Here is a 6706-nt window from a genome sequence, read left to right as displayed (position 1 = left end):
TTACAATAGGCCAACCTGGTCTATCCTAACCCAGCCCAGAGCCAGCCCCACACACACAAATACTATTCTGTCTATCCAACTACACTGGCAGTCATTTACAATAGGCCAACCTGGTCTATCCTAACCCAGCCCAGAGCCAGCCCCACACACAAATACTATTCTGTCTATCCAACTACACTGGCAGTCATTTACAATAGGCCAACCTGGTCTATCCTAACCCAGCCCAGAGCCAGCCCCACACACACAAATACTATTCTGTCTATCCAACTACACTGGCAGCCATTTACAATAGGCCAACCCGGTCTATCCTAACCCAGCCCAGAGCCAGCCCCACACACAAAATACTATTCTGTCTATCCAACTACACTGGCAGTCATTTACAATAGGCCAACCTGGTCTATCCTAACCCAGCCCAGAGCCAGCCCCACACACAAATACTATTCTGTCTATCCAACTACACTGGCAGTCATTTACAATAGGCCAACCTGGTCTATCCTAACCCAGCCCAGAGCCAGCCCCACACACACAAATACTATTCTGTTTATCCAACTACACTGGCAGTCATTTACAATAGGCCAACCTGGTCTATCCTAACCCAGCCCAGAGCCAGCCCCACACACACAAATACTATTCTGTCTATTCAACTACACTGGCAGTCATTTACAATAGGCCAACCTGGTCTATCCTAACCCAGCCCAGAGCCAGCCCCACACACACAAATACTATTCTGTCTATTCAACTACACTAACAGTCATTTACAATAGGCCAACCTGGTCTATCCTAACCCAGCCCAGAGCCAGCCCCACACACACAAATACTATTCTGTCTATCCAACTACACTGGCAGTCATTTACAATAGGCCAACCTGGTCTATCCTAACCCAGCCCAGAGCCAGCCCCACACACAAAATACTATTCTGTCTATCCAACTACACTGGCAGTCATTTACAATAGGCCAACCTGGTCTATCCTAACCCAGCCCAGAGCCAGCCCCACACACACAAATACTATTCTGTTTATCCAACTACACTGGCAGTCATTTACAATAGGCCAACCCGGTCTATCCTAACCCAGCCCAGAGCCAGCCCCACACACAAAAATACTATTCTGTCTATCCAACTACACTGGCAGTCATTTACAATAGGCCAACCCGGTCTATCATAACCCAGCCCAGAGCCAGCCCCACACACACAAATACTATTCTGTCTATTCAACTACACTGGCAGTCATTTACAATAGGCCAACCTGGTCTATCCTAACCCAGAGAGCCAGCCCCACACACACAAATACTATTCTGTCTATCCAACTACACTGGCAGTCATTTGATAGCCTTTACCTGGTTCATCGGTTATGGAGTGTGCTTGAGAGCATCAATCACAAACAAATAGACTCAGCCCATTGGAAGACACTTTAGCAGATCAGCACTGACCGGACAAAAGCTGATTGGTGGCACTACTCCGACTCACGTTCCTGTTCATTCGAGCCAGAAAACTGAATAACTGATTCTGTGTAAACTAACTGGCAGTCATTTACAATAGGCCAACCTGGTCTATCCTAACCCAGCCCAGAGCCAGCCCCACACACAAATACTATTCTGTCTATCCAACTACACTGGCAGTCATTTACAATAGGCCAACCTGGTCTATCCTAACCCTAGCCCAGAGCCACCCTCTTCCCTATATGGTGCCAGACTTTTGGTCCAAGTAGTACACTATAAGTGGCTAATTCCACTGATAGCCATGGTTCAATCTAATTCCACTGGTAGCCATGGTTCAATCTAATTCCTGGTAGCCATGGTTCAATCTAATTCCAGAGCCATGGTTCAATCTAATTCCACTGGTAGCCATGGTTCAATCTAATTCCAGTGGTAGCCCTGGTTCAATCTAATTCCAGTGGTAGCCATGGTTCAATCTAATTCCAGTGGTAGCCCTGGTTCAATCTAATTCCAGTGGTAGTCATGGTTCAATCTAATTCCAGTGGTAGCCCTGGTTCAATCAATTTCACAATAGCCCTGGTTCAATCTAATTTCACCCAGCCATGGTTCAATCTAATTCCACTGGTAGCCATGGTTCAATCTAATTCCAGTGGTAGCCCTGGTTCAATCTAATTCCAGTGGTAGTCATGGTTCAATCTAATTCCAGTGGTAGTCCTGGTTCAATCTAATTTCAGTGGTAGCCCTGGTTCAATCTAATTCCAGCTGTAGCCTTTCTCATACTATTCTCTTCCATCAATAGTCCATACATCATCCAGATCACAGGAGTCTGCTGGGGAGGACGACTCATAATATTGCCTGGAACGGAGCCAATGGAATGGCATCAGGCACATGGAAGACATGTATTTGATACCATTCCAAACTCCGCTCCAGACATTACCACGAGTCATCCTTCCCAATTGAGGTGTCACCAACCTCCTGTGATCCACATCCATATCAACACAGAGATTGTTTTATCATACCTCTGTTTTCCTACCTGTTTGTACTGCCTTGGCAATTCATTGTAACACCAAACAGACAGACTAAAGGATCTGACAGGGCAGCAAAGATCTAGGACCCTATTTTCCTTCGAGAGTGACTGAATATCTTTTGTCATTGCAGTTTGGTTTTGTTTCATGGACCATGGTTAGACTGTGGGGTAGTGAGTCTGGCGACAGTACATTTCTTCTTTTGCCCAAGTGGCTTGAGAACTGACAGACAAGCCCCAGAGTATCAGGACTGAAGGAAGCTAAGCTGTCTTTTCTAAGGAAGGAACAGGTCCTAGACTAATCCTCTATGGAGCCTGTCGTCTATATAGACCCTGTGTGTGTGCCAGTGTGTGTGTGTGTGTGTACTATTGTGTGTGTGTGTGTGTACACTGTGTGTCATTTACAATAGTGCCAACCCGGTGCGTGCGTGCGTAACGTGCCCAGAGCGTGCCCCGTGCGTGCGTGCGTGCAAATACTATGTGTCTGTCTGTGTGTGTGTGCACGTGTGTGTGTAAATTCTGGAATGAGTCTCTAGAGTGAGTCTGTTTCAATAGACTCCGGCTTGTGTGTGTTTGCGTGCTTGTGTGTGGATTAATCCCAATTCCAGGGCTTTGATTTCTAACGTTCTAAAGCTAGGGAACCTCCAAAGACCTCTGCTTTCTCTCCAGGACAAGCAGCCAGCCCTAAACACTGATCTGAAGTCCGTCAAACATTTTCCTTATAATGGTAAACAATAGGATTCAGGGAGGGTAAGCTGATCCCGTATCACCAACCAGTCAAACAGAGCTGTCCCACTATAGCAGACCCAGGGATCATCATCTAGATTCAGCCTCTGGCAGATTTCTTTCTTGTGCAGATGGTCAGGGGGCTGTAATGTAATTAGAAATAAATTGTAGACTGCAGATTGACCGCAAGAAGCCAAAAGAGATACAACATTTGACAAAAACATAGTAATTTCAAACCTTACTTACATTTGTATACAATCACGTCTACTCTGCATATGGGAATATTTACAAACAGATTTTCTAAATGAAAATCCTTGGAGATGATTTCCAGATGTTTTTACAGTCTTTATGTACAACAATAAAAAAAGTTTGATCAGAAAACTTGGGGGCCAAGTAAAATCACCCATGGGCCAAATTGTCCCAGCCACCAGTTATGGAACCCTGCAGGGTAGAGTGACTGGGAAGTGATTTTCGTCACTGATAGACGAGGGCAATGTGATCAACTTGATGCTTTCAAATGACTCCAATCAATCAAATCAAAATAATTGGTCACATACAGATATTTAGCAGATATTCACACATACACACACACATACACACACACATACACACACAATCTGGCACCTCACTTTGACATTATAATCCCCAAGCCATAGGGCCCTGAAAAATTACTTATGTCATAGCAGGCAGTAAGTAGTGATCCCAAATGACACCCTATTCCTATTCCATAAAGTAGCACTGTAAAGTGCACTTCTATTGACCAGAACCCGATGCCATTTGGGACAAAGCCTTTTTCTCAGTCTTTTGTCCAACATTTTCTTGCTGAATTCAGGGGTGTTCATTAGAGCATGTGACTGAATTTTTAAAAAAATGAACAACTCAAATGTCTTATTGGACAAGCCCGGTAAGTCCCTCCCTGTTCAGTTAGTTTTCTTCTGTTTGGTTGAACAGGGACCCAGGTAAACCCACCTCTGACAGACTGCAGCCAGCTTTCAATTCTCTCCATCTCATCCAGGTTTGTGACTCACCATAGTTATACCTGGCTCGTATCAACAATCCTTTCAGCGATGTCCGTTCTCTTGCCCACCAATGGAAAATGTGTCATTCACAACTGTTAAAGAATCTCTCCACCTTGTAGATACATGTAAACAAGCCTGGCTTGAAGCAATGACCATACAGTTCCAATCAGAACAAGCACACCAACTGGGTCAAGACCTGCACTCTTCCTACAACGCAGTATTCTTTGTTCCAGCCCAGCACTAACACACCTGATTCAACCACCAATTCAATTAATATAGGTGTTTTAGCAATGGGATCACCCCAACCCCATCCATGCCTCCCTTCTACAGTTAACTTGGTTCAGTTTCACATAGGAGGGAGCTGGACATGACCTTTGACCAGAGGCTGGTGTCAATTTGAACTCCAGACAGTCAGGTGTTAAGACAGGCCGACGGACTGGAGCAGACAGATGGAAATGGACAGACGGAGATGGACAGACAGATACAGACAGACAGATACAAACAGACACAGTGCATGCAGACAGACAGATACAGACATAATATACAAACAGACACAGTGCATGCAGACAGACAGATCCATACAGATCCAGACAGACAGATCCAGACAGATACAGACAGACAGATCAAACAGACACAGTGCATGCAGACAGACAGATACAGACATACATATACAAACAGACACAGTGTATGCAGACAGACAGAAACAGACATGGATCAGACAGGGAGATACAGAAGACAGGACAGACAGACATTCCAGACAGATAAAACTCACAGTGCTGCAGACAGACATTACAGACATACAGATCAGACAGACAGATACAGACAGACGATCATTCAGACCTCTGTTTTCCAAACAGACACAGTGCATGCAGACAGACAGATACAGAAACAGACCATATGTTTTGACACAGTGCATGGACAGACAGAAACAGACATACAGATACAGACAGACAGATACAGACAGACAGATACAGACAGACAGATACAGACAGACAGATACTTTGTCAACAGACACAGTGCATGCAGACAGACATGATACAGACTGTACAGTGTGAGTCTGACAGACAGATACATTTCATCATTTACAAACCAAGTGTTGAGAACTGACAGACAAGACCCAGATATCAGACAGACTGATAAGACAGAAGCTAAGCTGTCTTTTGCTGCAGAAGGAACAGGTACAGACTAATCCTACTAGGAGACTGTCGTCATACAGACCAGACAGACAGATGTGACAGACAGATACAGACAGACAGATACAGACAGACAGATACAAACAGACAGATACAGACAGACAGATACAGACAGACAGATACAAACAGACACAGTGCATGCAGACAGACAGATACAGACATACAGATACAGACAGACAGATACAGACAGACAGTGTGTGTGTCACAGTGCATGCAGTCAGACAGATACAGACAGACTGTGTTCAAACAGACTCAGTGCATGTGACAGTGTTTGACATGTTGTGTGTGGAAATCCCAGATACAGACAGGGATTTGATTTACTAAAACGTTCTAAAGACTAGACAGAAACAGACAAAGACCTCTGCTTTCAGATCCAGGACAATACAGACAGACAGATAAACACTGATCTGAAGACCAGTGCAAACATTTTCCTTATAATGGACAAACAGACAGACAGATTCAGGGAGGATAAGACAGATACAGACAGACAGATACCACACCAGTACAAACAGAGCAGATACAGACAGACAGATACAAACAGACACAGGCATGCAGACTGACATCTAGATGGTCAGCCTCTGGCAGGCCCATTTCTTTCTTGTGCAGATGGTCATAATGTAATTAGAAATAAACAGACAGATAGACTGCAGATTGACAGACAATAAGACAGACAAAAGAGATACAACATTTGACAAAAACATAGTAGATTTCAAACCTTACTTACATTTGTATACAACAGACAGACAGAAACTCTGCAGATGGGAATATTTACAAACAGATTTTCTAAAGAAAATCCAGGAGATGATTTCAGACAGATGTTTTTACAGTCAGATATGTACAACAATACAAAAAGTTTGATCAGAAAACAGACTTACAGGACCAAACAAAATGCATGGGACAGACAGATACAGACATACAGATACAACAGACAGATACATTACAAACAGACACAGTGCATGCAGACAGACAGATACAGACATACAGATACAGACAGACAATACAGACAGACAGATACAGACATACATATACAAACAGACACAGTGCATGCAGACCTACAGACATAGAGATGACTGAAGACAGATACAGACACTGATAGAGACAGACAGCAATGTGATCAACTTGATGCTTTCAAATGACTCCAATCAATCAAATCAAAATAATTGATCACATACAGATATTTAGCAGATATTCACACATACACACACACATACACACACACATACACACAATCTGTGCACCTCACTTTGACATTATAATCCCCAAGCCATAGGGCCCTGAAAAATTACTTATGTCATAGCAGGCAGTAAGTA

This window comes from Oncorhynchus gorbuscha, linkage group LG05, assembly GCF_021184085.1.
Source record: "Oncorhynchus gorbuscha isolate QuinsamMale2020 ecotype Even-year linkage group LG05, OgorEven_v1.0, whole genome shotgun sequence".
In the NCBI taxonomy this organism is placed as follows: domain Eukaryota; kingdom Metazoa; phylum Chordata; class Actinopteri; order Salmoniformes; family Salmonidae; genus Oncorhynchus; species Oncorhynchus gorbuscha.
The sequence above is the reverse complement of the archived record's forward strand: the minus strand, read 5'-3'. Positions refer to the sequence as shown.